The sequence below is a fragment of the Rattus norvegicus genome, chromosome 3 (genome assembly GCF_021556685.1).
Source record: "Rattus norvegicus strain SHRSP/BbbUtx chromosome 3, alternate assembly SHRSP_T2T, whole genome shotgun sequence".
Classification (NCBI taxonomy): domain Eukaryota; kingdom Metazoa; phylum Chordata; class Mammalia; order Rodentia; family Muridae; genus Rattus; species Rattus norvegicus.
In genome coordinates, this window is record NC_141536.1 from 125,087,581 (window position 1) to 125,108,105 (window position 20,525).

A 20,525-nucleotide genomic window follows, 5' to 3' on the forward strand; every position below is an offset into this window, starting at 1 on the left:
AAGAATGTCATGGAAATAGGAAGTTTTTAGGACTTTCTCCCCAGACAGTTTACAAAAAAATTAGTCTTCTAGGAAATCAGCATTAAAGGGATGTTCAGACTTTGATTATCACACTTAGCCACTAAATCCTAAGTTTTTGTCTAAGTGAATTAAAAAGCTGTATGCATATGCAAAACTAAACATGTATGTTCTCTGTAGAACTATTCATAACTAGTAAAACATGGAAGCCGCCAAAAATACCCTACAGTACACCAATAGATAAGTTTGATGTATGCAGACAATGTTATATTAGTTGATATTAAAAGAAAATGAGCTATTAAGTCATCAAAAGATTTTTAAATATATTAAATGTATATTTTTAGGTGGAGAGAAAGGCCATTCTGAAAGGCATCATGCTATATAATTTCAACTGTGTGATGTTTTTAAAAGACAGATCTATGGAAACTATGAAAAATTGTCAGTGCCCCCTGGAAGACAGAAGGGAAGAGAAATGAATGAGCAGAACACAAGGATTAAATCAACGAAAATATTCTGAAGTAATGGTAAACTCAAGTTCCATTGTATATTCACAAAAACCTCTAAATGTATAGCAGCAGCAGCGAACCATGGTGCCCACTATGGACGTCTGGTGGTGATGATGTGTCAGCTAAGTTCATCAGTTAGAGGAAAGTGCCACTGTGGTGCAGAAGCTAAGAGGAGGGGAGAGAGTACGTGACCATTCTTGGTACTTTCTGCTGGGTCTTGTTGCCAATCTGAAGATGCTAGATTGAAAAAAAAGGTTTCTGTTAGAAAAAAAATAAGCCATTCATTCCAGATGGGATTAGGCAGTCCAGGACACCCTTCTGCTGAGCTCTTTCACTCTGCTCTTTCCCCTCACCTTACTCCTAAGATTATCCTCTCTAGAAATTACTTAGGCAAAATAATCTTACCTTTGGCTCTGCTTATAAGGCATCAATCCAAGACAGAGGTGCAGTCATGGCATACACTACTGCTGACTTATTCAAAATGCTTCTACTGTCACAGTAAAACTTGGGCCAGGATTTGGTAGAAGCTGAAGCAGGTAAAGTAAAAATACAGAGTATAAATGCTGACAGAAAAAAAAATCCTGGAAGAAGTTAAAAAAGAAAAAAAAAACTGTCTGCCTTCTCACCACTACACATAGGGAGATGGAAAAATGCCAAAAACAAATTTCACCTTCTTGTAAGATTTGTCTGTGTGCCAGGTCCTAATTCCCTGGAAAGGAAACGAGGTGTTCTTACTTCCATGTACTCACTCTATTGGTTTCCTGTGGCTGCTGTAACAAATTTCCAGAACTGAGGTGGCTTAAAGCAACAGATATTATTCTCCTGTGGGTTTACAGGCCCTTCCAAATGCTGGATGTGGGAATCCTCCCAAAATTCTTCAGGTTGCTGTGGTTGTCATCTGTACTTTGCTTTCTGGGTAAATGACTATGACACTCCTTCCTCTGCCTTTGCCTTTGTGGGGTCTCTGTGTCTTTCTTCTACTTTGCATTTCTTACAGGGAGAGAGCTACTTTTAGACAGGAAATCCAAATGGATGATCCAGAATAGTTTTATCTCAGAATTCCTGATTAGATTTTTCATGATTGTTGCCCCAAATTAGGTCCCACCCACAGGTTCTTGAGATTAAGAGACATATTTTGGAGGGCACAGGGAGTCAGAATTGGCCCAGAATATTCACTGATTTCTTCTTTCTCTTTATTATATATAGTACTATATAATGCACACTACACAATAGTGTTTATCAAAATTACATACTACTTCTCAAGGACTGGGGATAGAGCAGAGACTGAGGAAATGGCTAAGCAATTATTGGCCCAACTTGAGACCCAACCCATGGGCAAGCACCAATCCCTGACACTATTAATGATATTCTGATATGCCTGCAGACAGGAGTCTAGCATGACCATCCTCCGAGAGGCTCCGCCCAGCACCTAACTCAGAGAGATACCGAGACCCACAGTCAAACAGTGGATGGAGCTTGGGAACTCTTAAGGAAGAATTGGGGGAAGACAGTTACTCCACAGGAAGACCAATAGAGTCAACTAATCTGGACCCTTGGGGCTCTTAAAGACTGAATCACAAAACAAAGAGCATACGTGGGCTAGACCTACCATTCCCCACCACACACAGATGTAGCAGACATACAGACATACAGTTTGGTATGAGGGTTCCAAACAACTGAAGCAGGGGCTATCCCAAAAGTTGTTGTCTGTCTATAGAATATGTCCTTCTACCTGGGCTGCCTTTTCTGGCCTCCGTGGGACAGGATGTGCCTAACCCTGCAGAGACTTGATGAACTAGGGTGGGATAATACATAGCGGCGGGCCTCCACCCTCTCAGAAGACAAAAGGAGGGGGAAGGATTTTTGGAGGAGGTGACTGGGAAAAGGGACTGTGAGTGGAATGTATAGTGAATAAATAAAAATAAATAAATAAAATGAAAAGAAATGAAAAATTAAAACAGAGTTCTTTCAACAATGTATTTATTGCTATTAGAAATAAACATAAGAATTACATGCCCATCAACTATTGCTGTTTTCTAAGTCACAGGTATGTCCCATAAAATATGATTATTTATACTGTACAAATGAGAAAATTGAGCCTAGGGTAAAGGTTGGTATGGTACGTAAAATTTTTTTATGAAACTTGAATTCTTTATTATGATCTTCTCCCTGTGGAGAACAAGAGTGATGGTTAATCTTTATTGGCAACTTAACTGGATTCAGAATTCACCCAAGAGACCTAGGAGACCTAAAAATCCCAGAAGATATATCTCTGAATATATCTGTGAGTGTGTATCCAAAAACATTTTAACTGAGGATTCAGAGTAAGCCCTGAATGTACACGGCACCATCCTATATGCCCAGTTCCTAGACCAAGAAAAAGTGTAATGGAAAAGTTAATCCAACATTAGCATTTATCTTTATCTTTCTGACTATACATATACAGTGACTAGCTACTCTTGCTGGTAGAGCTATTGTGTCTCTCCCAACCATGGCTTCTTACCATGATGCACTGTATCTTTAAACTATGAGCTAATAAAATTTTTTTTCATTATTTTTAAAGCAGTTATTTTATCACAGCAATGACACAAGTAAATAAAACTCAGAATCAGAAAGAAAGGAGGTCACTTTGCTTCCCAAAAAGTCAGAGTACTGAGCACAAGGCAAATACAAATATTCTTAAAGAAGAGGTTGCCATGGAAGGGTCCTGTTTTACAATGTCAAGAGAAAGAACAGCGGGGTTGTGTCTTACAAGGGGTAACAAGATGCTGCCTCCTCCTCCCTCTCCTTGTCTTCCTCCTCCTTCCCCTCCTCCACCTCCTCTTCTTCTTCCTCCTCTTTTTCCTCCTTCTTCTTCCTTATCAGCATCCTGAGTTTCAGAAATAACACTTCCCCCCTCTAAGGATGATGTTTTTATATTGCTCACAGGCATTTAAGGAATGCTGGAATAAGAAGAAAGTTATTTCACAAGTTTGTGTTAATGCTCATTTCTTGTTACACATTTGCAGACTGGAAGGGAGAAGGCAGCTAGACAGGCCCACACCTCTCCATTCATTTTCAAAGATCCACTTTGACCATCCTACTTCCTCACAGCAGCTTTCTCCTTCATCACAAAGCAGGGAGTGAAAACTTAGAAATTGTGACCATTGAAGATGTTTCCATCTTGTCTCAGTTGGACTTCCTAATTCAGGATTATTCATCATCTTAAATTTCCCATATCCTAACTATTTTTCCAGAATCACGAGCCATTCATTATTCATCTAATGCTAATCACAGATCTTTTTCTGCCATTTCTCCAGCAGCAGCAGCATCGAATGGACAAATGTAAGGTGTAAAACTCCTCAGTAAAAGAGGTAAGAAGTTACTGCTTTCTGTAAAATGTAGGTCATCAAATCAGTAGAAAGCATTAGGGGAATTCAGTGCCTTCTTCAGCCCCAGCCTTCCATGTGCGAAACTCATACCACCAGTGTTTTCATACCAGAGAGCTTGAGAAGTATCCACATCCACAGGGCCAGGCCCTCACCTGTCGAATCTGTACAGTGGGAACCCAGAGTCTAGCCTTCACAAGATCTCCAGGTAACTGACACACACTGAAGTTTTAGAGCTAGTTTATGACAGCAGTAGCTGTCAAACTTCAGTGAGCCTCAGAATCATCTGGAGGCTTCCTACAGATGGCTAGACTCCATCAGAGTGGAAAGTTAGAATCTCAGATTCAATACTTAGGGGAAAGACCAGAGAAACTGCACATGTCTCAGGCTTCCACTACTGATGCTTCTGGTTCAGTGGCCACAATTCAAGAACCACTGTTTTATGTGTACCCATAAGCAAATTCGTAAGATTATGCCCCTTTTTTTTCAATATTTGTGTAATTTCTTTGCCTCAAGAAATTGAATAGGAATATTTTTTCCCAAAAGAAAAAAAATAAACACATACAAGACTTAGGCCTAGCTTTCCCATTTCCCATCTCACTGTGCAGAAGGCAACACATGTGCTTCGGATATGCTGGGAAGTCGCATTTCTACGCACTCCTTAACAAGACTTTGGAATTGTACTTCTAAGCCTGGTTATTTCTCTATGTTAGTCCTTTCCTGCCTCAAAACCCATCACATTTTTCTGTTTTCTCCATAGTCCCAGCAGGCACAGCATCCCAAAGCCATACCTTCCCCATAGGACACTTTTGTTGCTCTGCTCAGTCAGGAGATTATTCAAGGATTAACTCTTATCATGTCAATTATGAATCCCATCTCCCCAATTTTCTGCAGCCCTAGAGTCTTATTTTTAAGTCATTAACATAATTAACTAACAACCTGCCTTGTTCAGATTGAAAATTTGTTTTGCTTACTAGCTACACCACTATTTTCACTTGAAAGTCTTTCCTTGCTCTAAATTAACCTATACTTTTAGGAAGGATGTATCAGCTCAGCCAGGTTTTTATACCCAACCACCCTATCTACCATACTTATTGCCAATTATCTAACTTTCAAGAATAGATACAAAAAAAGGGCTTTTGAATACTGCTTACCATGAAATTCTTGGCTATTTCTACCAATGAAGTAGGTGATGATGATGAAGCCTTCTGATGTTTCATAGTATTCTATTACTTTATGAAGTTTGCCATTCAAACTCTGCCAGAATTCATTCACTATCTGGTAACTATTCCCTATATGTACTAAGTTATAAGCTGGCCTTGGAAAAGGCTAAGGTCCTAAAGCAGTAGTTTTCAACCTTCCTAGTGTTGCAAACCTTTAATATAGTTTCTCATGTTGTGGTGACCCACAACCATAAAATTATATTTTTTGCTACTTTATAACTGGAATTTTGCTACTGATATGAATTATAAATATGTATGTTTTTTAATGGTGTTAGGTGACCTCTGGGAAAGAGTCATTTGACCCTAGGGGTTCAGGACTCACATGTTGAGAAATGCTTTCCTAAAGAATACTACCTGTCTTCTAATTAAACAGAGAGCGCCGTAGCAGGGATGCTACTCTTGACTTTACTGCATCCTGCATAGATTCACGTTTCTCTAGACTTTTGTCTACAACATTGATGAATAATACTAGAAATCCTTTATTGGTGTTATAGTTTAGACCTTAAATAGCCCTCCAAAATTCATCTGTTGAAAATTTGTTCCTAAATACAGTTGGGGTATTTCAGGGGGTGGGTAACTGCATTATGAGGACTCTGATATCATCAGTGGATTGGTCACCTTACTGATTCACAACCTAACAGGCTTTTGGAGGTCAGTGGAAATGTAAAGAGACCAGGTCTAGGTGCAGGCATCAGGCCAGTGAGGGCATTCATGCACTTGGAAGCTACTCTGTGTTCCTGAAGCCTTGCTGGCAGGCTCTTTCTGCTTCCTAGACACTATGAGGTTGACATCTTTGGTCCACAACATGTTCCTCACCAAGGTGTCCTGCCTCATCATGGATCAAAACCAGGAGCCAAAATGAATCTTTCTTCCTTTAATTTTGTTTGCCTTGAATTCTATCACTACAACACGGGAAGCTGACTAACACAAAGGGTAAGTAAATTCCTTAAGTTTCCACAGAATGAAACAGAGTCAGTTCTCATCTCTAAAGAAGTAGGAAACTGAGGGGCTTGGAACTTATGTCATCTTTAGAAGAAGCCAGGATCAAGAAAATCCATGCCTCAAGGAGTAACAGCTCAGGTTCCTTGCAAGAGCAGCTAAGGAGTATTTCCTGCAAGAGTTAACAGCTCAGGTACCTGCCACTTGCATCAGCAGCAACAAGCAGATAACAATTCTAATCTCAGTTTGAATTAACAGTTACAGGAGCTATTAATTTTAAACTAAAATAAAATCTTGACCTCAGCTCCGTTTTATCCTTTCATATCTTGACATGCAAAATACTAAGGGGGCTGAGGGGGAGGCACAGAGGCTGTGATTAAGTCTGCTTCTTGCTTCCATTATCTTCTCACTTTTCCTGGGCTCTAATTTAAACATCTTATTTATAGTGTAATGCTCTTAAGACTTTTCTGGGGATATTTAAATGGGGATAGTTAATTGGGACTGTTCTAGCAGAACTCAGCTTCAATCTCATCTTCCTAGGTGGTGGCATTTCTCCACCTGAAAAATAATGTAATTTCCTCTTCCTCAGTCTAATTTTCATCTCCACTGTTACAGTTCTGAATGCTGCGACCTAAGGCAATTTGAGTCTAATAAGTTTTTTCCTTTAATATTATTGCGATTATTTTTAATCCTCACACAAACTTGATCCCTTGCATGTTCCACCATTCTTGAAAATGGATAAGTAAAGTTTAACACAGAGAACAACAATGGTATAATTTTAAGAAAACTAACAAGGAAAAGTAAAAATTTAATGCTTAAAAAATATAGAATACTTCATGAAGCAAGCTTCCAAAATTAGTAGAAAGAATTTTTTCATTTCAATGGAAAGCTACTTTGTTCATTTACTCCTATTTGGAGTAGTCAAAGACTTGGCTGCTAGCTACAAGTGTCCTATTTGTGGATCATGGAAATAATATGATGCACGTATGCAGGGTCACGGGCAAGGCAAGGTAATCTCTATGCCAGCTTCTCTTGTTTCCTCCAAACCACCTGTCCTAGAGTAAGTTCTCCAGAAGTACCTCGTGAGAGGAAATTGTTAGAGAAGTTGCTCCAGGAGAAGCCAATAGAAGGTGAGCAGAACAAGAAAGGAAACCTTGTTAAGCACAATTTCAGGTGTGGTCATGAAGAACTGAGCAACAGGACATGAAGAGTCATTTCCTAACTTAACATTTATGCTGATGAGTCAGTAGCTGTGGGTAACGACTTGAGAATATGACCTGTCTCAATGACTTTGAGGAAAGCATCTATAGTGGCCCAAGAAAAGTTCTGCCCTACTTGGGAATCCATCCCATTTACAGTCACCAAACCTAGACACTATCGTGGATGCCAACGGTTTGCTAACAGGAGAATGATAGAGCTGTCTCCTGAACCGCTCTGGCAGAGCCTAACAAATACAGATGCAGATGCTCACAGCAGGCAACCATTGGACTGAGAACAGAGTCCCCAGTGGATGAGTTAGGGAGAGGATGGAAGGAGCTGAAGGGGTTTGCAACCACACAGGACGAACAACATCAACCAACCAGACACACTAGAAGTCCCAGGGACTAAACCACCAACCAAAAAGTACACATGGAGCTACCCATGCCACATATGTAACAGAGGATGCTCAATGGGAGATGAGGCCCTTTGTCCTGTGAAGGTTCTTGCCCCAGTGTAGGGAAATGCCAGAGGTGGGAGAGAGGGGGTGGATGGGTGGGCGAACAACCTCATAGAGGCAGGGGCATGGGGGATGGGATGGGGTTCAGGAGGGAAAACCAGGGAAGGGGATAACATTTGAAATGTAAATAAAGAAAATATCCAATAAAAAAAAAGAAAAGTTTTGGGGTTGGGGATTTAGCTCAGTGGTAGAGCGCTTGCCTAGCAAGCGCAAAGCCCTGGGTTCAGTCCTCAGCTCCGGGGGCGGGGAAGGGGGGATAGAAAAGTTTTGCAATAGTTTTAGATGCTAGGAGGAATTTTTCATTGGCCATCTACCACAGCTGCCTATTGCTTCTAAGGTTAGGCTTTGAGGAGGAAACTCTGCAATCACTACTATTCTCTACAAGTTCACTGGACTTAGAATCACCATAGAAACACATCTCTGGGTGAATCTGTGAAGATGTTTACAGAAAGATTTAAATGAGGAAGGAAGACCCACCCAAGATGCAAGTGGTACCACCATGGGCTGGGGTCTCAGACTGAATAAAAAGAAGAGTGCAAGCTCAGCACAAGTGTGTCTCTTTCCTTTTGAAGGAGTGATGTGATCAGTTACTTCACATCATGTGATGCCACTGTGACAGACAGTATCCTGTTTTAAGCAAGTGCAGTTAAACATTCTCCCTTAAGCTTCTATGTAAGTTGCTCTTGACCTATTGTCTAGCACTTCTATTCCTCTACTCCATCAACAGCCCTTCTCCCTGTTGCTTTATTGTCCTTCCCTAGGTAGTCTCTCTGCTTTTGTATTGTATACACTCCATCACTGGCCTTATCTCCCTCTCCCTTAGAAATAAAGTTCCACTGTACATATGTGCAACATTTACTCTTGCTGGGAATCCTGGACATTGCAAATCATGCAGGAATAAACCTGCTTATGCATGCATCTCTGATACATTGATTTACTTACATACACACCAAGCATGGAGTCATATAGCTAGATTATACATAATTCTGTTTTAATTTATGAGGAATGATATTCTGTATGTTTTAGATGGATGTTAAAATCATTCATGATTATAATTTTAGAACCTATCTGGCAATTAATGTCCATTTATTTTGAATTAGAAGACCTAATATATGACTCACATATCTGAAAAAGATAGCTTTTCTCTGTTTTATCTCATCTGACTAATTTAGGTTTGAACTCTACCAAATTAGACATTACAATAACTACATTGAGCTTATTTTAAGCTTTTGTTTACTTGAACAATTGTTTCCTGTCTTTTAACTCTTATTCTCTGAGTAACTTTAGCAGAGGAGTGTGCATTTAGATCTATTTTTCTTCCTATGTTTGTTTGCTTGCTTGCCTTTTAAAATATATTTTTTAAATTCTTTGAGAATTTTATAAACACATTCAATATATTTTTATCATATTCACTCACAATCCTCAACTCCTCCCAAATTAATCCTCATTCCTACCCTTTCCACTTATCTTTTTTGGTGTTGTTGTTTATAACCCATGTTCAACTACTGTTACCCATGTATTAGTGGGTATGAGGCCATCTATTGGAGGCTAGTACATCTATAAAGGGACGAAACTTTAAGAAAGAAAAAATAAATAAAACTAACTACATATTCCCCCAAAACTATTGACTGTCAATAACTCTTTATATATGAGTAGGGGCTCCTGAGCCGTTCCCTCTTCCATTCAGGAATGTTGACTGACCTAATTTTGTCAGGCCTATGACCTATATTTCAATCTGGTAAGAATATCTGTGTCTTTTTAGGAATGAGTTAGGGCCACTTACATTTAAAGTTATTATTGAGAGATGTTCGTTCATTCTAGTAAATCTTAGGCTATTTTGCTGGTCGCTTGGATTAGTCTTTGTTCTTTACTTTCTTTTCTATTAGTTTTGATAGTTTGCTGGTTGGCTATATTGAATATGATGAACTCATTTTTAGTTCCCTTTTGTTCATACATTCCTTTCATGAAATGTCCTCTTTCCTTATTTTTAATTTAAGGATGTTTCCCTCCTCCTCTATGTATAATATCACTTCAAATATCTGTGCAGTGTTGACCTAATGGTCAGGAGTAGCCTTAGTTTGTGCTTGTCTTAAAATGCTATTTCTCCTTCAATTTCAAAGGAAAGGTTTGCTGCATATAGCAATTTCGGTTGACAGTTATTTACCTTCAAAGAATGAGCCATCATTGCATGCTTTCCTAGCGCTCAGGGTTGGTGCAGGCAGACCTGATGCTCTTCTGTTTCTGACTTTGTAGGGTAGTTGGTTCTTCTGCCTTTTAACACTGGCTCCCTACTTTGAATTTTTGACACCTTGACTATATGTTATACAGAGACTCTTGGGGCTCTAAACCTTACTTGAATGCCTGTTTCTCTCTCTGAGTTCAGAAAATATTTAGCTCTAATGCCATTAACTTCACTCTCTATATTTTTGCTGATTATCTGCATTCTGCCTTATATCCTATAGTCTCCTCAGTTTGGTCTCTTGGTTATTTCTCAGAGTTCTTAGACTCTGTAGAAATGCTTTCCATCTATCAGGCCCTATTAATGTTGAGTATAGCATTTTAAAAGCTTGTCCTCCACCCTGATGTTCTATCTTCTGTTGGACTCTATCTGTAGTCCTTTCTACTGCCCTTTTCTATCTTACTGGTCTCATTTCTTCTGGATAAACTCACCCACTCATTCATATGCACTCATATACCATTGATCATTTTTACTAAAATATTTGAGAAATCTTCACCTGACTTTCACCCATTTGATGGAAACAGAATTGTACTGCTTGACTTCATGATTCTTGTATTTCTGTGTCATAGGTTATGCTTCTGTTAGTTTTTACAATTTTTTCAAGTTTTTGATGTTGTTGTTTTTGTTGTTTTTGAGAGGCGAATATTCTTCTTTAGCAACCTACTCCTGGAGGCTATATCCATCAGGATCATTGAGAAATATGCAAACTACCTTATCAGCTATGACAACAAACCACATAATGTATAAAAGTCCACTTTAAATTAGTTACTGCCTAAAAATAGATCAAAAATGTCCATAAAACTAAATGTAGCAAAACTACTAAAGAATGTGTTGTGGAGTTAAGAATTATTTAAAGTAAGAATGGATAATAGTAAATAATAATAATAATAATAATAATAATAATAATGATGATGATGATGATGATGATGATGATACATAGTAAATAAATTAAAGAATTTACAAAAAAACAAAAAAAAAACCATGGTGAAGGACAGATCCGTGGCTCTGGACTTTGGTCAACCCACTTGACTAAGGCTCAAAACTATTAAACCCTGGATAATTCTCAGCCACTGAGAGCTTCTCTTGTTTCCAAGGATTGGCTATTTCTCCCTATGCACTTTGTAGTCTGATATCACCTCCCACTGTGTATACCTTTCTCTTGTTATTTTGGTACTCCTGTTTGGTGAGACTGCCGCTCTGAGCTTTCACTGTCCTAGAGAATGTAGAAGGTCAAACTGAGCTTCCTTGATCTGTTGTTAATCCCTGACCTCACATCCCTCAGGTAACAATAGATTATCTCTCAAGACAGCACCCAGCAGCTGCTCTCCCAGTAGTAAAGTGTGACAAATGGGACTGCTCTCTGTTGCTGCTGGAGCAGTCACTATATTATCAAACCCACAACTGGATTTGAGGCTGCCGAAGGCAGTAGGCTTGATCTGAGATAGTACCGTTCATCTTTCTTCTGGCTTACACTTTGAAAGAAGCTCCTAGCACTCCCAGCCCCAGCTCCAATACCAGAGGCTGTGTCCAGCTCTCCTTTCTGTGCAGTGCATCATTTTCCTGCTCTTTCCTAGTAGCTTTTTTGCTTCCTTTGTAAATATCTGGCGCTATCAGTTTACTTACCTTTTTGCTGAAAAACATTTATTTTGTTTCTTACTCTGACTCTCTCCTTCGCTTGCTTTGACTAAAGTAGACCATAGCCCACCTAGTACCTTCTTTGATTTATTCTTCATAGCAGCAAAGAAAGAATGATACACTTGGGTGGGCTGACTAAACTGGACACATGATTCCTCAGAGACATTTCCTAAAAAAAACTAAAGTTAAAGAGAGGAAACGGTTTCTAGATTCCCACAAGGTTATCTTAACTTCCAAATTATCTGTATGTGGCAAATACAGTGAAATATCAGATGTAAAACCATGACTATTCTCTTGTTCTGTATTCTGGGAAATGGAACTTTTGGAGGAGTCAAGTGAGACCTGACATTTTCAACTTCATTCTTCGCTTCATGTCTGATAGACTCTGCTTGAAATTACTTTTTTCTAGCAAGATTCATTACCAATTGACAGACTCCTAAAATGTGTTCAGCTCTTTAGTCTTTAGATAATAATGCATATGTTTCACAGTGATATATATATATATATGTATATATCAAAATGAAAATATTTAAGGGTCTTTTTGGTATTGTTTTCTGTTCTGCCAATTTTCTCTAGAATACATGTTTTATCTTGGCAATAACAAAATGAAAATGGGGAAAATTTATCTCCAAAAGAGTCAAAACAAACACAGAAGAGATAAAAGAATACTAGAAACTGAGCACCAGGACAGTGCCCAGAAAACTCCTCAAGTGATGAGCCATCAGACTCCAGGACCCTGTTCCCTATACTTTCCTGTATAAAGAGAAAATAAATAAACACTGTTGACTAGCTCACGGCCTCAGAAACCTGCCTTGCATATTCCTATTATTTCGTATGATGATGAATGAGTAATTTCTTTCTCTTCCTTTCAAGAGCATGTGTGTGATACAGAAATACCACCAAGCATAACTGGTCACTTCATTGGACCACGAAAAATCACAGACATAAATAATTAAGATTTTTACACATCTCAATTTATCAGTTAGTACTGATGACTCCCACCTTTTGTCTCTGTGAGTATAAAGAAGAGAAAGAGTCTCATTAGTTCTAGTCCTGGGCCATATTTTTAGCTTCTAGCCTCTGCCAGGAGATGTCATTGTCTATCTTACTTCTGACATCTTTCAATCTCATCAGTACCCATTCTCCCACCCACTCGAAGTGCTACCCCAGTTCTGTCTCTCAAACCAATAAGTCACTCTCCAACTTCACATTCTCCATCCTGCATGAAGCAGAACTGTGGGTGCTGCAGATGATAGAGGCCTGACCTTACCTCTCAGAGCCAACCCTTTCTTCCTCATCCTTGAATCCAGGTGCTAACACCTGCACTGATGAAGGGCCATCAGTCTGGTGGTGGATTTAGTGCACTGCACTGAAACACTTGTCCTCAGTGAGAATTGCGTACACAATAGATGCTCACTTAGGATCAGTTGAGTTTATATTGTGCCTAATGGTTTTCAGAAACAGTTTTTATGACTTTTTGATTGTCTCCACCCTTTGATAGTTTTAATCTTAAGAGTTTTGACTGGGGCTAACATTTCTAGAAAGATTTAACCTTGGTTTTAAAATCATTGAATCTCTTATTTTTCCAGAGACACTGCACTCTATCTATTATGATAAGGGTATTAACGGGATAACTTATCAGATGTCACTAATAACAAACTCATTTACTTTCAGATCTTCATTCATAAATGCTTTTTTAGGGACTGGTTTTAAGTGCACTTTTAGCTATTTCATTAGGTACTATTTTACCTACTCAAACATACTTTAAACTGATATGTAGCGTGATTGATAGAAAATAATACAAGTATAAAATTAGCTTATACTGTAAGCAAATTATATTTTAATGCATATATAAACTTTACAGGTTCTCACAATTGTTCATCCCCATTATCATTAGTATGTAGAAATTGTCACAAAAATATCAATTAAAAATATCAACAGAGATTTCCTAGAATACCACTGGAGTAATGAGAGAATTTATAAAATAAAACTTTATAAATTTTACCCTCCACTACCCCCACATTGCTTTGTTTGATTATTGTTGTCATTATTATTATTATTATTATTATTATTATTATTATTATTATTATCATTGTTATTATGTGAAACATTTGGCTTGCTTTCTCTCTCCAACACTGCCTCCTTAGTTCTGGCCCTGTGGTTAGCACAAAGCCTGCATCAGGGAGCCTGAAGGAAGTCAAAAGGATTAAGACATGGTTAGATTATACATGAGGAGTCTGACTGGAAAAGAAATTCCATTATCACCACCCTGGAAGCCGAGATTCTTTTCTTCACATCAAAGGACCAGGAGACAGAGAGAGGAAAAGTCTTCAGAGTGGACCCCCTTTCATTTGCAGTTCAGTTAACTGCGTCTGAATGTTCAGTGTGCTCTATACTCTCAGACCCCGAAAGAGCTTGAAGCTGACTTTCCCACACTGGGAACTTAACTCAAGCAGACCTGACAAGAAAAGACAGGCGCCTCAACAGATGCAGCTTGTACAGAGTGAGATTATTTTTTTTTATCCAAAAGTTGCTTATTTTTCTTAAGAAGGAAAAAAACTTTCCCTTTGAGATAAGTTTTAAAGTGTGAAAAATGTTGACATTTTTCTTTACACATCACAGGTTTGCTGTTTTATTTCTGTATTTATTTTTTTTCCAGCTAGCATAATCCTCCTATGGTGGATCATGTAGGCAATACTCAGAGTCTGTCAAAACCCCTGGGCTATTACCATGGTTTCAAAACTTCTAGCACTCAAGCGAGCTTACCAAGGGCACAGTTTCCCTGTTGTGTGAATTGCCGCAAAAATTAGAATCTAGCTGATGCTAGAATTCTGTTGACAAGCTGATGAGACCCATGTCCTCCAAGTTCCTCTCAAGTCTCACTCAACCTGTCAGAGAAATCTGTATAGCTGCTCTAAACCGCTGCCTGGAGAGACAATTAGGGCTTTAAAGGCACCGGAAGAAGTTGTGAATGAAAGCATCAAGCATGGACAAATAACATGTAATCACGATAGTATCTTGAGCTCCTAGAAAATGCCCAGTGAGTTTGGGTCCTGCATCTAACATGGAAGGAATCTGAGGAGAATGTGGACAATTCCACACAGGATAAAAAAGAATGAAATTAGTGTTTGCCAACACTCCAAAATTAAAGATGTCTACTGGGAGCCATGACGTTCTTGTCAGTAATTGAATGTACTGACAATCCCAATCGCTCTGGAAGGTAAGGCCAGAAGAATGCCGGTCCAAGTTCAGCCTGGGCTACAGAGCCCTTCCAAAGCACTTCTTGGTAGACCGGGTTACTGGAAAAATAATAGCAAAACTATTTGATTTCCGTATCCCTCAATGTTTTGAAGAAAGCAAAAAACAGTAAATCTGAGAAAGCCTCAAACTTCATGTTCTGTGCGTCCAGCTTTCTTTCTTTCTTCATCAGAAATCAACCTATCAGTTTCTAGAGCAGGAGGCTGGCTAGTGGTCAGTTGCACCGGGATCACCTGGGAGCCTGTTAGACGCGCAGACTCCACCACCTTCAGAACCAGAAGCTGTGACCTTCTGTGAGCCAATCTGTTTCCATGGGCTTGCCATATGCTCCTCGTGAACACGGAGGTTTAAAAGACACTGCTCTCGTATGCACGTCTATACCGCAATATTCTCAGCAGCACAAAACAAGTCCGCATATCTACAGTCTCTGAAAATCTCCCCTTGACCTTAGAATCTGCTGCTATCTTTCCTTTCCCCCCTTTTTAACAGGACTTTTCTTTTGTTAAGTGGTGCCCAAACCCACTTGCTGAACAGTAAAAAAAAAAAAAAAAAAAAAAAAAAAACACAGCAGGGGAACTCTAAGAACCACTTTAAAATCTTCAGTACCCCATGCATGTTCAAAACTAATAACAGACCCACTGAAATGGGTAGGAAATATCACTTGCTTTTACCCATGACAGTACTTCCAGTAAACTAGCCCAGCATGAAGCAGTGGGCAGTGAGTGTGAGCTCTTGGCTTCTCCACCAGGGAGAGAAGAATGAAGCAAAGTCCAACATTCTGGCCTTTGGAGAACTGCCTGAGACTGGCTTTGTCTCTCCCCATTAAGAGCCCTGGGTAGCAGAGGGATGTCTGCAAACGCCCGGGAACTGGTGAGAAGAGTTCAGGACTTGTGGCGCCCAGAAGACATTTAGTTCTATAATCGGAGGAAATGATGGATCATTGGCTTCTTTTGGAGAGGAAATGAAACAGTACAATATGTAGCTTTCTAGGGAGCTCCCTGGAGGAGCGCTTTCTGCCTGTCTGACTAAGGATGCTGCTCTAACAGAAACACTGTGTTCTAGAGGCTGGCAAGAACACTGGGGCTCAGCCAGTTGCTGCAGGCATTGAAATGCTGACAGGCTGATGAGAGAGAGAGAAGAAGAAAGAATAGGAGAGGAGAGGAGAGGAGAGGAGAGGAGAGGAGAGGAGAGGAGAGGAGAGGAGAGGAGAGGAGAGGAGAGGAGAGGAGAGAGAGACAGAGAGACAGAAAGACAGAGAGAGAGACAGAGACACAGAGAGAGACAGAGAGACAGAGACAGAGAGAGACAGAGAGACAGGGAGACAGACACAGAGAGAAGCACTCTGAAAAATTATACTCCAGACCCACAGAAGACATACTACCTCCCTCATAGATTTGAAAGGCCCTAGAGTCTCCAATTGGGCAGGTTAGAGAAATTCTTCTCTTGTGTAAAAAATCCAATACTGTGAAAGTCAGATATTTTCCTGAATGTACAATCACCACCAAAAATCAATATAGATATGACGAAAGATGGAATTATGACCTAATCCTAAGAATAAGATGAACATCCCAAAACCGATCATGAAGAAACAAAGATCTATTAATTTACAAGTAACAGTTACATTAAGGACGGTCGGTATGCTGAGAGAGAGCTTAGCATCCTAAGTGGTCTATCCACAGAAGAGCAAGAACAAGTTGAGTATCAAGAAAGAACTAGAACTGCGAAGTGTCTTAGTTATTACTCTATCGCTGGGAAGAGATACCATGACCAAGGCAGTTTATAAAATCGAGCATTTAATTGGGGGCTGGCTTCAGAGGGCGACTCTATGATCATTATGATGAGAGCACGGTGTCAGGGAGGATAATATGACATTGGCACATTAGCTGTGAGCTTACATCTGATCTTGTGAGACCTCAGAGCCTACCCCCATGAGAACACCCCTCCTCCAGCAAGGCCATACCTCCTAACCATTCTCCAAAGTAGGTCTGACAATTTAGGAGCAAGTGTTCAAACACACGAGCTTGGCAGAGGCACAGTCTCATTCAAATCACCACATCAAAAACAAACAAAAAACAAACAAACAAACAAACACACACAACAACAACAAGAAAAGCAAACAAACAGTCAAAGTCTCGATTAGGAAAGTGTATTGACTGCATCTGGAAATGCAGCAGATGTACTTAGTAGTGGACCAGAAACAGAAAGAAGAATCAGTAAACACTCACGGAACAATGTCAAGCTGACCAATGTAGGCGTAGACTTTGGTTATTGTAATGGAAAGATGAAGAAAAAGCAGAGGGAGAACCTATTTCAGACACGATAGTCAAAAACTTCTACATTTGAGAAATAAAACAGAAAAACAGTTGAATAAACCACCAGATACTAAGATTGAAAAGAATGACCTACGCAGGTCAAAACTAAGATTTATTATGATAAAATATCTGAAAGTAAAGCAGAAGCAGAAAGGTCACCATTACATACGGAGACCATGAGAGGAACAGTGAGTCGTGAAGTAAAATTATTAGAGTAATAGGTAAGACACTCAAAACACTAATGAAATAAAACATTCTAACCAATAATAATATACCAGGCAAAAATGTCCTCTGAAAAGGGGGAGCTTGTGGAGATGTTCACTTGGCACATACTTTCTGGACAAGCATAAAGACCTGACTTTGAATCTCAAAAACTCAAACTAAAAGCTGGTACTAAGCAGGAACGATGGCCTAGCCGCTGAGAATACTTGCTCTTGCAGGGGACCTTGGTTTGAATCTCAACAACTACATGGTGGTTCACAAAATCCACAGCTCCAGTCTTCGTGGGTCTGCTGCCCTCTTCTAATCTCTGCATGCACCCAACTCATGCCTGAGGCACATATACATGCAGGCAAAACACTCACACATGAAATAAAATGAAAGGCTTTAGGTTTAAAAATTAAAAATTAATACACAACACTGCGTGTGTAGTATATGCTTGCAGTCCCAGCTCTGGGGAAGCACAGACAGGTGAATCCCATGGATTCTCCAGCCAGTGAAGCTAGTCAAGTCATTGAGACAAGCCATCCCAAAGCTAAGGTTGAGAGTGACTGAGCATACCTCATATGACTTTATGGCCTCATATGCACTGACCCTGCCACCAAACTAAAAATGTAAGTTAAATTTCAAAAGCATTCTTAGGTAAATAAAAGCATAATGTATTAACCTACCTAGAATGAAATACTAGAATTCTGTAGATTGAAATGAAAGGATCCTTGACAGAAACATCAAAGCTTGTGAAAATGTAATTGTAATTAGTAATTAATAAATATAGAATATTATAAAATCACAATGGTGTGTATGTAAAACACATTTAATGCTGATGCGGAATTTAAACAGAAAAACATGAAACAAATAAAATCATAAACTTATGCCAATAGATACCAACTTAGAAATTAACATGTACCAATAATAACCCGAAGAAAAGGAAAAGGCAACCAATAGGTGTTTTGTGTGTCACAGACAGTGAACTATCAGTTGAATATAAATGATCAAAAGTTACAAGATTTTAGGTTTTTTCTTTGGGATTTTCATACATATATACAATGAAATATAATTACATTCACCCCATTTTCCCCCTCTAATTCCTCCCAGGACTCCCTCAGCACATCTCTCTCCCAACCTCATATCCTGTTCTTCATAATTCATTGACTTTATTTATTTATTAACACTCATTTTTAACATACTCTCTTTTTCTTTGAAAGATGTATACATTTATACAGTGTCTGTTGATCACATCCATCCACCATTTTCTCCATCTGTCTCGGGCCAGTGCCTCCCCCACCTTCTCAACATCATGCCTTCCTTTGTTTTCTGTTATTAATAATGCTGAAGCCCAGTTAACAATGCCCATATGGACATGAGGGTGCAGCTATTCCATGGGACATGGGCAATCTCCCAATAACCAAGTCCTCAGAGGAGAGCGCCTTCTTAACTCAGCAATCATCTGCTGTAAATTGCAACTGTACTAATGAGGAGGCCATGGGGTCCCTCCCCCATCTCCACTAGAATTCTGACTGTCTTGATCTTGTGTAGGCGTTGAGTGGGTAAACACAGCTGCTGCGAGGTGATTTGTGTAACAATCATTTCTGGAAGAAGTCATTTGACCTATAATCTTGTATTCCCCTATCTTTAACATTCTCTCCAGAAGGTCTCTTTTCAGTTGCCTAACCTTCGCTTGTGCTTCAACTTAGAGACACATGAAATAAAAGCTTTGAAGCTAGGAACTGCTTATGTAAGAGACCATGTGGCATTTGTCTTTCTGGGCACGAGTTACCTTGCTCAATATAATTTCTCCAGTTTTGTCGATTGATTGAAAACTTTCATTTGTCTTTATAGCTAAGAATGCTAAGGAAATAATGAGCAAAGTGGTAATTCTTTTAAGTGTAAATGGACTAAATGTAGAATTAAAAATAAGCATGCAGTGAATGCATAGATAAGGAAGTGAGATCAAAAGTATACACTACCCGTGAGATTCCTTTAGGCTCAAAAGTCAAAATTTGAAAGTGTTTACGTGGAAGTAGTAATTAGAGGGACAAAGGATGACCATATTTATGGAAGACAAAATAGACTATGATTTGAACTAAGAAGAAATGAAGATAGACATTATATAACAACAAATGTGTCAGTTAATCAGTCAAACAATATCATTATGTGATTGTATGCACCATCAGGAAGGCATCAAGAATGAAAATCAAGTGTTGCAGGACAATGGGAAAAACAAACAATCAATAATATTGCTATAGTCACAAACTTCATTACCTCACTTTCAATAATGGGTGAAATAACTCAACAAACAGATCAATAAGGAACGTGAGAGTCGAGGATCGTGAAGAGACTGAACCGAAAACTTATGCCCAGAACACTCCATCTGGCAGCAGAATATGAAATTTTCAACACAGTACAATGCAAGACTACTAAAAAGTCTTCGCAAATTCAAGGTGACTCAAATTCATATCAAATACGGTTCCTGACAAAACCAGAACCAAACGACAGATCAATAGAGTAAAAGGATGCTCAACATTTCACAGACACTTGGAAGTTAAATACTTCATTCTTGAGGCAAAAGTCTTAAGAAAACATAGCAGAGATTAGAAACCAATTGAGAAAAATAAAAATATAACTTACCAAGCTTTTGTTGTGTAATGAAAACAGTACTTAGAGATATTATATCAGGAAATAACAACATTCTAGAGGGAGAAATCTCTTCAGACAACAACAAACTAGAAAAAAGCAGGAAAAATAAAGCCCAAAGTTAGAGGGCAGACAGAAGACCGTAAAGCAGCAGAAAGAAATAAAGAAAGGAGAAAACTAATTTAAAAGTTGGTTGGTTTTATGAAATGATTAACGGAATTGAGAAGTCCATAAAAAGACTATAAGGAAAATAGAAAAGAATCAATTATCAAAAGCCAGAAATGAGAGGAGACATAATGAATGAAACAACAGCAGCTTGAAGAAGGGACTGACAGCAATGAATAAAATGGATAATCTAGAAGAATAAAATAACACTTACAGTAGTGTCAGAGAGAATAGTATATTTAGAAATAAATGTACCTAAAGATATAAATGATTTGAACAATAAAAACCATGC

The 20,525-nt window shown here is 38.9% G+C and overlaps 1 long non-coding RNA gene across 4 annotated transcripts in view; it reads left to right on the forward strand.

Moving 5' to 3' along the window:
• Positions 1-20,525, forward strand: part of LOC147995714 (LINE-1 retrotransposable element ORF1 protein-like) — a 67,734-nt gene that overhangs the window by 4,546 nt on the left and 42,663 nt on the right. For 2 of the 4 annotated variants that reach the window (XR_015683840.1, XR_015683841.1), the window contains exon 2: positions 3,827-3,877. This is a non-coding gene — a long non-coding RNA (LINE-1 retrotransposable element ORF1 protein-like). Of the gene's footprint in view, positions 1-3,826; positions 3,878-5,888; positions 6,049-12,221; positions 12,437-20,525 lie in introns of those variants that run through there. The other 2 variants (XR_015683839.1, XR_015683842.1) reach the window with 2 other exon arrangements.